Source organism: Schistocerca piceifrons, chromosome X (assembly GCF_021461385.2).
Source record: "Schistocerca piceifrons isolate TAMUIC-IGC-003096 chromosome X, iqSchPice1.1, whole genome shotgun sequence".
NCBI classification, from domain to species: Eukaryota; Metazoa; Arthropoda; class Insecta; order Orthoptera; family Acrididae; genus Schistocerca; species Schistocerca piceifrons.
This window is the reverse complement of record NC_060149.1, coordinates 727,912,359-727,924,634: the sequence shown is the minus strand read 5'-3', so window position 1 is coordinate 727,924,634 and position 12,276 is coordinate 727,912,359.

The window sequence follows — 12,276 nt, the reverse complement described above, 5'->3', positions numbered from 1 at the left end:
GACACATCTACTGATTCTGTAAGATATCTCAATGAATTTCTATATCATTCCAAAATTGTGAAGTCCTTTTTCACTCACCCTGTATAAACAGTACACCACAGTGGGTAACACACAGCTTGCAGTAATACTGATGCATTGCACAGGTTAAGTTTTGTAACATATAATAGTTTCAAATTCCACTTCCAAAGCAAGGTTATTGCTGCATGGATCTACGGAGAATAATCACAAAATATATATACAGAGTGGTCAGAAAATGTGTGAAATGCTTGTAGGGATATTACAGGGCAGGTTGTACTGAGACATAAATGTTAAGAAAAAAATTCGATATGTTGCTCCATTTCCGAGTTATTTAGCATAGAATTTAGCCAATCAGGGCATCGCATGCTCACACTCAAGCAGCCTGCCAGGGGCGGTGTTGCCCAACAAGTGCTTTGACTCGTTCTTAACATTCATGTCTCAATACAATCTGCCTTACAAAATCCTTATTAACTGTTGGCCATTTATATTGATAAAGGATTCATCACTGGTGTACAAATATGCAGTACATTATAATACAATGTATTTCAATAAAAGTGATAAAACATCATCATGATGCTTATCAAAGAACTCTTTAAGGTTGTACAATACATTGGCTGATATCTGTTATACAACTTTATCTTAAATGTTTTCAGTGATGTGGAATAAACAGAGAATAGCATTTTGTTGTAGATTCTGAGTGGGATCACGTTTTGAGAATTTCCTGTTCTTGATAGAATTTTCTTTTGTTTATCCAATTAGCCTTAACCATTTTTGTGATCTTTCTTCTTGACAGTAAATTCAAAGATACTATTTCTATTGTTTTGTAGTTTTAAAAGTTGATGATGCAAGGGGAATACTAACTAAAAAGAATGTGATATATATTGCTTACTATGTCTCATAACTTCAAGATGAGGTGCAATACCCAAGACATTTTTCCACAGACACAATTAACACACTTTTCCCACTAGAGTATGTAGATGATATGGATGTCTCAAAGTTTCACTGATTTATTTTATATAACCGTTCCCCAACTCGGCAGAGGGTATTGTGTTTTGTCAGGATTATTGTCAGGATTTACTAGCTGCATATCAGTTCAACAAGGATATATTTTTTTGTTCTCTGATTTAGACCTAAAATGTTCTGTTATGTGGCAAGTTATGTTTTGTCATAAGTATAAAATATTCCTTCCACTAAAATATCAGCATGAATGCAGTCTAAGAGTTTTATCACATTAAACAACTGGCACAAGTTCCTGTTTTCAAAAGCCTTAAATGTTTCATCAAAAAGTTCTGAAATCAAACCTAACTGATTGATATACAAAAGAACATGATTCTCAAATAACCTTATTAATGGAGTGTGTAGGAGAGTCTCATATTTTCAAAAATACTGGTACTGTTGAAACTCATCTGTATCTTTGGTGTTAGCTCTCAGTTATCCTTTTGGAATACTGTGTGTGTGTGTGTGTGTGTGTGTGTGTGTGTGTGTGTGTGTGTGTGTGTGTATATATATATATATATATATATATATATATATATATATATATATATATATATATATACTTTGAGTGAATCAAGAAAAATATGAAAGCTAATTGTGCATACATTATGTGTAATGTCTTTTTGAGAACATAATACAACAACCAACAGCAGCCGTAATTTTATAATTTGAAAATTTTGAGATAGTTTTTAAAATCTTGGTGGATATGACAGTTCACCAGTGAAAGATTTTATCAACTGTAAGTACAGCACCAGCAGGTCTTTTGAAGACAGATCTGTAACTTTATAATTTGTAATGCTACTTTGTATTTATCTGGGGCCATCTTCTACTTACTTTACAACTTGGAGAAGCTTACTTCCTCTATTTTATATATTTTTTTACATTTAAGATACAAATTATAAATAATATGTATCTGCTCTTTCTGGCAGTAGTTCTGAGCACCTGTTGAATATGAGGGCATGCTGAAAAGTAGCGCCTCCAAATTTTTAATGTGAAAACTCTTAAAGCTTTTTAAATAAAACAAAGTTTATTAACATTCTGCAACTTTATTCTTCACGTATTTCTGAACATAGTCACCCAGACAATGAACAAATTTCTCCCAAAGAGAGGGGCCAGTTTATTGATAGCATTTGACTTTGTTGATGACTCCACAACTTCACCTCTGCTTGCACTGCACCATCACCATTGAAGTGAAGTCCCTGAAGGTGTTCTTTATTTGGAAACAGATGAAAATTGGATCAGGCTAAGTCAGGAAAATGACTGATAACAATGATCCCAAGGTGTCAGATTGTTGCAGATGTTGCAGCACTCATGTGTGGTCTGGCACTGTCATGATGAAGGAGATGGATTTCAATCGGAGGCACATTTTGTGTGGTTAGAAAAATGATTACAAAATGCTGTTTCCCATGCACCAACACCATTACATTACACAACACCATGTTACATGGTACATTTTGGAGCCCTCTAGTGGCAGAAGGTTGCAACTTGCATGTGAAATAAGAAAGTTGACAGAGTAATGTGCATGACACATAATACCTCAACTAATATTGAAAGCACGATAAAAATTTGGAGGCATTACTTTTCATCACACCCTTGTATATGTTTGATTGACATGCAAGTAAGTGTCCAGATGCTCATGAATAGCACATAGCACAGGAACTGGTAACAAAGCAAAATCCAGGAGTACTGGCCACATTTAGTTCTCAGGCTACTGAAAAGGTGAGCAATATGGATTTTAGTATCAATAACATTGAGAAACTGTTGAAATAAAAATACTGAACAAAGCTCCATGGCCCAATGGAATTCCTACCACATTCCACATATAATATATGGCTCAGTTAGCCCCTCTTTTATCCATAATATCCTGTTGACCCTTCAACCAAAAAACTGTACCCAACAGTTGGAAGAAAGCACAGTTCACATCTGCCTACAAGTAGGATAGTGGAAGTGATCCACAAAATTATTGAAACATTGTGGCAAGTTAAAATTTTGTGCCAGACCAAGACTTGAACTTGGGATCTTTGCCTTCCATGGGCAACTGCTCTTCTGACTGAGCTAGCCGTGCGTGACCCACACCCCATCCTCACAGCTTTACTTCCACCAGTACCTCATCTGCTATCTTTCAAAACTTCATAGAAGCTCTCCTATGAAACTTGCAAGACTAGTGCTCTGCAAAGAAAGTTGATAAGATCTAAGAAAAAAGAACAACAATGATGAGATAGTAAGCCAACAACAGATGTAAAAGAATAAGAAGAATTAAAATGGTGGGAAAATCAGGAGCTACGCCAGACCACTGAGCAAAGTCAGCCATGGGACCCATGGGCTGGAGCAAGCAACAGAGCACATCTCCAATCCTTCAAGTGACCAACAAGGCAAATGTGCCCTGTACCATGGAGGGAAATTGGAACTACCTTCAGAGATAAAACACGAAACCAGATTAGCCGCTTTGACATCATCTGTTAGCAGCAAAGGCAGTATGTCAGCAAGTTTAATATTTTTCCAAAGTGGGGCAGTCAAGTAGGATGTGGAGCACTGTCAGACAGGCACCACACTAACTGTGATGTGGAGCCTCATGCCATATGGTTCAAATGGCTCTGAGCACTATGCGACTCAACTTCTGAGGTCATCAGTCGCCTAGAACGTAGAACTAATTACACCTAACTAACCTAAGGACATCACACACATCCATGCCCGAGGCAGGATTCGAACCTGCGACCGTAGCGGTCACGCGGTTCCAGACTGAAGCGCCTTTAACCGCACGGCCACACTGGCCGGCCCTCATGCCATAGGATGTGGTCATGGGTCAGCCAAGTGTGGTCATTGTGAAGCTGACAGAGAACAGTAGGTTCCTTGTGATAAGCATGGAGGGAAGAATGCCACAGTTGTGGTCCCCTTTATGCTCACAGTTTGTCCAGAGAAACCATGCCACACCAACTGACGTTCCAAGCCATCAACAACTGATGGCATAGAGTTGACTAAAGGTCCAGTTCCAGTATCCCCATCGCCAAAGGCAGTATCCTGGTAGCCAACTTGGTTAATCAGTCAGCATGTACATTTCTGGAATCCCAATGTAATCTGGGGCCCAGACAAAGATGACTGACCATCCACCTTGATCGAGGTGAGAAAAAAGAGATCCTGGATAGTCACAACCAATAGCTGTTAAGGGTAGGCATGGTCGACAGTGTGAAGACTACTCATCAAGTCACTGCTGATTAAGAATGACTTGCTGAACCAAGAATGAATGCAACTGAGGGCTCAGGTGATGGCCACCAATTTTGTAGTCAATACATCGTGTTCATTCAGCAGGGAGCACAGTGCACTGTGCCTCATAAATGTGTAAGCAAAACTGATTTATCTGTCAACTACAGAACTGTCTGTGTATACCACTTCTGAACTTGGAAATGCATCAAGGTTGGCTGGGAACAGGCAGCAAAAAACCATGGGGTCAACAGAGACTTTCAGTCCAAAGGGTATGTTGAGACAAATCCGAGGACAAGGTACAAACCATGGGAGCTTATGCAGTTGTTTCCTGATAAGAGGTGACAGTGGGGGAAGTTGGAGTTTGGGTCAGAGACATTGTATGCAAATAGTGATCAAGACTTCAGTACTGGGCCACTATTGTGAGAGATGCATCTCCATACCAGAAAAAAGGACACAGTAGGTCAGGTATTCAGGGGAGCAGAAAATGTGTATTGCATAGTTGAGCAGCTGCTGTTGGCAGCTGATCTGTAGTGGAGGGGCCTCAGCCTATCCAAGTAGGCCATCACAAGTCGGACCCCACAGTGGGGTATCATGTCCAACATTTGTAATACTGAAGGCAGTCCCAAGCTATATGCCAGATTCCCATAACCGAGGTGAGACATGATCAGAGGTTTGTAAAGCTGCAAAAGTGTAGAGCAGTCTGCACCCCAGCTGGTGTTACTGAGGCACTGAAGAGTATTAAGGTGCGACCAGCACATTCACTTAAGTTGGTGAAGAGGGGGCAGGGGGAAGCCCCATCAATTGGGCATCAAAAGCCATTCCTGAACACAGTAAGACTCTACCACATGGAGCAACTTGTCATTGAGGTAGATTTCTAGTTGTGGATGAACAGTATGTTGGTGACTGAAGTACATGATGAATGTCTTGGCAGCTGTAAACCAGACGCCATAGATGAGAGCCCAGGACTACACCTTTTGTATGGCATCCAGCAGTCAGTATTCAGCAACACCCATGATGGAGGAGCAATACTAAATGCAAAAATCATCTGCATACAGGGAGGGTGACACTGTAGACTCCACAGCTGCAACTATACCACTAGGAAAAGGGTAACAATCAATACAGAGGCCTGCAGGACCCCATTCTCTTGTATAAGGAGGGTACGGTGGAAGCATCAACTTGAACCTGGGAAGTATGGTGTGATAAGAAGTTCCATACAAAAGTCTGGAGTGAGCCCCAGAGACCCCACTCATGTAGAGTAACAAGGATCTGATGACACAATATGGTACAATAAGCCTTTTGCAAACTGAAAAAGACAGTGATAAGGTGTTGCCGGCCTAGGCGCTACAATCTGGAACCGCGCGACCGCTACGGTCGCAGGTTCGAATCATGCCTCGGGCATGGATGTGTGTGATGTCCTTAGGTTAGTTAGGTTTAATTAGTTCTAAGTCCTAGGGGACTGATGACTTCAGAAGTTAAGTCCCATAGTGCTCAGAGCCATTTGATAAGTTGTTGACACCAGGCAATGGCTGATTGGATAGCAGAATCCAGACAGACTGAATTGTCAACGGAAGAACAGCCTTGGTAAAAACTGCCCTGGAACAGAGGCAAAAGACCCTGAGACTCAAGATATCAACACAGCTCCTCACCCATTGTACTTATGAGCAACTTGCAGAGAACATTAATAAGACTAACCGGCAATAGCCATCCATCTCAAGGACATGTTTATTCAGTTTCAGTATGGAGATAATCATACTTTCTTGCCTCTGAGATGAGAACTCATCCTCACTCCAGATACAGTTGAAAATGGCTAGCACATGAGACTGGCAATCCACCGATACATGTTTGAGCATTTGGTTGTGGATGCAGCCTGGGCAAAGGGCTAGAACACTGAGGAATTCCCACTAACTGAATGGAGCATTGTACGGCTCCAGGTGACGTGAAATGAAAGGTAAGTGAATTTGCTCCAACCACTGTTTGAGGACACATAATGCAGGCTGATAATTCTCAGATGCAGGGGCTCGAGTATAATGCGGAGCAAAATGTTCAGTGAGAGCATCTGGGTCAGTGTAAAACCAACATTCAGGGCAACACCAGATACATTTGTGGGGGACTGGTGCCCATAAAGGCATCAAACCTTTGCCCAGATCTGCACATCCACTAGTTTTCAGACATTGCTGCAGGAAATGAAGCTTATTTTTGGTGATTCTTTAGATCCCACAACATGCTTTCATACAAACCTAGTGTCTTGAACTAACCCCACTACTCTACCAATGCAAAGTCTGTAAGCATAGCTAGCATCACAGAAATTTGGGACTTGTTATTTCTCCTATGATCTTCTATTTCCCACAGGCATGAATGTAATCAACCCTGCTAAACATGAATTCTGTTCATCAAGTGATTTTAAATTGTTGAACTAGTGTAATACACTACTGGTCATTAAAATTGCTACACCAAGAAGATGATATACAACAGATGTGAAATTTAACCGATAGGAAGAAGATGCTGTGATATGCAAATGATTAGCTTTTCAGAGCATTCACACAAGGTTGGCGCCAGTGGCAACACCTACAACATGCCCTCCTTCTAACAGCCGTGTACTGCAAGTCTCTAGAAGAACGGAAGGTTCCAAATGATTGGGAAAGAGCACAGGTAGTCCCAGTCTTCAAGAAGGGTCGTCGAGCAGATGCGCAAAACTATAGACCTATATCTCTGACATCGATCTGTTGTAGAATTTTAGAACACGTTTTTTGCTCGCGTATCATGCCGTTTCTGGAAACCCAGAATCTACTCTGTAGGAATCAACATGGATTCCGGAAACAGCGATAGTGTGAGACCCAACTCGCTTTATTTGTTCATGAGACCCAGAAAATATTAGATACAGGCTCCCAGGTAGATGCCATTTTCCTTGACTTCCGGAAGGCATTCGATACAGTTACACACTGTCGCCTGATAAACAAAGTAAGAGCCTACGGAATATAAGACCAGCTGTGTGGCTGGATTGAAGAGGTTTTAGCAAACAGAACACAGCATGTTGTTCTCAATGGAGAGACGTCTACAGACGTTAAAGTAACCTCTGGCATGCCACAGGGGAGTGTTATGGGACCATTGCTTTTCACAATATATATAAATGACCTAGTAGATAGTGTCAGAAGTTCCATGCGGCTTTTCGTGGATGATGCTGTAGTATACAGAGAAGTTGCAGCATTAGAAAATTGCAGCAAAATGCAGGAAGATCTGCAGCAGATAGGCACTTGGTGCAGGGAATGGCAACTGACCCTTAACATAGACAAATGTAATGTATTGCGAATACATAGAAAGAAGGATCCTTTATTGTATGATTATATGATAGCGGAACAAACACTGGTAGCAGTTACTTCTGTAAAATATCTGGGAGTATGCATGCAGAATGATTTGAAGTGGAATGATCATATAAAATTAATTGTTGGTAAGGCGGGTGCCAGGTTGAGATTCATTGGGAGAGTCCTTAGAAAATGTAGTCCATCAACAAAGGATGTGGCTTACAAAACACTTGTTCGACCTATACTTGCGTATTGCTCATCAGTGTGGGATCCATACCAGGTCGGGTTGATGGAGGAGATAGAGAAGATCCAAAGAAGAGTGGTGCGTTTTGTCACAGGGTTATTTGGTAAGCGTGATAGCATTACGGAGATGTTTAGCAAACTCAAGTGGCAGACTCTGCAAGAGAGGCACTCTGCATAGCGGTGTAGCTTGCTGTCCAGGTTTCGAGAGGGTGTGTTTCTGGATGAGGTATTGAATATATTGCTTCCCCCTACTTACCCCTCCCAAGGAGATCATGAATGTAAAATTAGAGAGATTCGAGTGCGCATGGAGGCTTTCTGGCAGTCATTCTTCCCATGAACCATACGCGACTGGAACAGGAAAGGGAGGTAATGACAGTGATACGTAAAGTGCCCTCCGCCACACACCGTTGGGTGGCTTGCGGAGTATAAATGTAGATGTAGATGTAGAATGTGGTGACATGAGGAAAGTTTCAAACCAATTTCTCATACACAAACAGCAGTCGACCGGCGTTGCCTGGTGCAACGTTGCTGTGATGCCTCGTGTAAGGAGGAGAAATGCGTACCATCACGTTTCTGACTTTGATAAAGGTTGGATTGTAGCCTATCACAATTGGGGTTTATCATATCGTGACATTGCTGCTCGCATTGGTCGAGATCCAATGACTGTTAGCAGAATATGGAATCAGTGGGTTCAGGAGGGTAATATGGAACGCCGTGCTGGATCCCAACAACCTCGAACCACTAGCAGTCGAGATGACAGGCATCTGCGCTATTCTTCCACAGGGCCATAGACACGGGTTCCCAGATTGATGGCGTGTTTCTTGACTTCTGCAAGGCATTCAATACAGTTCCACACAGTTGTTTAATGAACAAAGTAAGAGCATATGGACTATCCGAGCAATTGTGTGATTGGATTGAAGAGTTCCTAGATAACAGAATGCAGCATGTCATTCTCAATGGAGAGAAGTCGGAGAGAAGTCTTCCGAAGTAAGAGTGATTTCAGGTGTGCCGCAGGGGAGTGTCATAGGACAGTTGCTATTCACAATATACATAAATGACTTCGTGGATAACATCGAAAGTTCACCGAGGCTTTTTGCGGATGATGCTGTGGTATATCGAGAGGTTGTAACAATGGAAAATTGTACTGAAATGCAGGAGGATCTTCAGTGAATTGACACATGGTGCAGGGAATGGCAATTGAATCTCAATGTAGAGAAGTGTAATGTGCTGTGAATACATAGAAAGAAAGATCCCTTATCATTTAGCTACAATATAGAAGATCAGAAACTGGAAGCAGTTAATTCCATAAATTATCAGGGAGTACGCATTAGGAGTGATTTAAAATGGAATGATCACATAAAGTTGATTGTCGGTAAAGCAGATGCCAGACTGAGATTCATTGGAAGAATCCTAAGGAAATGCAATCCGAAAACAAAGGAAGTAGGTTACAGTACACTTGTTCGCTCACTGCTTGAATACTGCTCACTGGCGTGGGATCCGTATCAGATAGGGTTGATAGAAGAGATACAGAAGATCCAATGGAGAGCAGCACGCTTCATTACAGGATGATTTAGCAATCGCGAAAGCATTATGGGTGTGATAGATAAACTCCAGTGGAAGACTCTGCAGGAGAGATGCTCAGTAGCTTGGTACGGGCTTTTGTTGAAGTTTCAAGAACATACCATCACCGAGGAGTCAAGCAGTATATTGCTCCCTCTTACGTATATCTCACGAAGAGACCATGAAGATAAAATCAGAGAGATTAGAGCCCACACAGAGGCATACTGACAACCCTTCTTTCCATGAACAATACGAGACTGGAATAGAAGGGAGAACCGATAGAGGTACTGAAGGTACCCTTCGCCACACACCGTCAGGTGGCTTGTGGAGTATGGATGTAGATGTAGATGTAGATCCCTGCAAAATGCTATATTTCAGCAGGATAATGCACGACCACATGTTTCAGGTCCTATACGGGCCTTTCTGGATACAGAAAATGTTCGACTGCTGCCCTGGCCTGCACATTCTCCAGATCTCTCACCAATTGAAAATGTCTGGTCAATGGTGGCCAAGCAACTGGCTTGTCACAATATGCCAGTCACTACTTGTGATGAACTGTGGTATCGTGTTGAAGCTGCATGGGCAGCTGTACCTGTACACGCCATCCAAGCTCTGTTTAACTCAATGCCAAGGCGAATCAAGGTCGTTATTACGGTCAGAGGTGGTTGTTCTGGGTACTGATTTCTCAGCATCTATGCAAGATTAATGACTGTGTGGGAGTTGCCAGAAGAACATCTGTGAATGCATAGTGAAATGCAAAATTATTCTGTGGCAGTGAGCGCATGGACAATCTGCTTTATTTTGATTTTTACAAGTATTCTTTGTATTGACTTAGGTTTTTCAGTTGATTGGTGTTCAAGCTTAAGGAAATAAAAAGTTATTACCTGACTACTTTGTTGTATCTCTTTAGCAGATGGAGATAAGCTGTAGTTGCCTAAACTGGTAACACATATATTGAATTCCGTTGTAGATGAGCAAATGCAGCACCGTTTGGTATCATCTACTGTAGAGTTGGTGCGTCCATGTGACAAGCAGAGTACTACAGATCAGTGCGGTGCTTTGTTGAAGCACATCAAAGATTTATGACATGACACTGAAAACCAGGAAAATGCTGTGTTGAACATTTCTGTTCCATCAAGGAATGGCCGTTCAGAGGATAACACTACCAAGATGAAGATACGTCCACCATAGTACATTCCTGATAAACCTGAATTATGGCTTGCAGTGCTTGATCTCGCTTTCCAGAACCGTGGTGTTGTAAACGAAGATACCAAATTTACAATGACTGTTATTGCGCTCGACAATAAACCAACAACAACCAGCACAGATATACACTGCCTGCCCACCATGCAGAAGTATACACATTTTAAACAGTTACTCCTTGAGTGGCTACATCAGCCAGTGGAACAATGTATCCAACGAACACTATATGGTGAAAAGAGAGGAGATAAGTCACCTTTGGAATTCTGGTGGCACCTGTGAAGTTTAGCCAATGACAGTGAGTCATCGGATATGGCACTGCAATATGTATGGTGCGTATAATTGTCAGAGGCAGTTAAAACAGCTGTAGCACTTTCCGATGCATGTGATATTTCATCATTGCTCTCACTAACCAACAAGGTCTATGCCTTGTTAGATGCAGGCATACGTTGTCTGTGACATTCGAATGCATCAGTACAAATGTTCAGGAAGCTGCAGTGATATGACAACACCAGAAAGTTGAAATTACTCAAAAACTGGACAAGCTACGAAATCACATTGATGACTTGTGGCAACATACATTGAGGCTGCTCAGAGGCAAAGCAGCCACATACAAGAAGGGCAAGGAAAATGGTAATGTGTATAAGGAACGTATCTGCTGGTACCATCGTCACTTCGGAAATAAGTCGATGCAGTAGACATCATCCTGCACTTACCCAAATGGTGACAGCAGCCAGTGATAGGCACTGCTGATTGTGAGTTTGAACACCAGTGCTTACCACTGCAATGTGAGAGCATTGAGGCAACTGCTGGTGAGTAACCTTTCTTCTTTACCCTCACTCTCCCACCGACTTTTTGGCACAGACATTAAAACCAGCCATGCTTATCTAATTGACTCAGGGTCGGACATCAGTGCATTGCCTGTCAGAAGTGGCGATGTGAAGCATGCTCCATCTCAATCAAAGCTCACAGCAGCAAACCAGACTTCAATAATGACTTTAGAAATCTGCCACATAGATGTAGATCTCAGTTACCAAGATCATTTACCATGGACTTTCGTGATTGCCAATGTGTCAGATACAATATTGGGTGCAGATTTCTTGGTTCATTATGCAGTTGAAGTAGATACTGGCTCATCAAGCATCCGCTCGGGTAAGCAGTGCATTAAAGGCATCATAGGACAAGATTCTCTGCCTACACTCAATGACAATCAGGGAGTGACACCACACATAGCAAACTACGAATCCATGCCATGTGCGCAGACACTTAAGCACAACACGGTCCATCACACCAGAACTACAGCCAGGTTCTTCTTAGTGTGTACGTTTTGCAGTTTAAATTTTGATCTGCAGCTTCTTTGTTGTTTCACACTAGAACACAAACAATCAATTTCTCTGCTGTCATCAATCTAAAAAGCAATAGAATAATTTATGAAAGATTAATGACTGTGTGGGAGTTGCCAGCACCAGAGGCTGAAGAAGTTCAAGCAACACCTTCAGTACACATGACAGCTGGATGTCAGGTGAAATATCAATATCTCTACATTCCCAGAGCTCCGCTCTACCGGTGTGGGGGTGGGGGTTGGGGGGGCTGTGTTGGAGTCGCCAGAAGAACATCTGTGAATGCACAGTGAAACATATCATTATTATGTGATGATGAGTGCAGGGGGAATCTGCTTTACTCTTTGATTTTACTTAGTACTGACTTGGATTTTTCAGTTGACTGGTGTTTGAGCTTAAGGAATTAAAAAAGTTGTTGT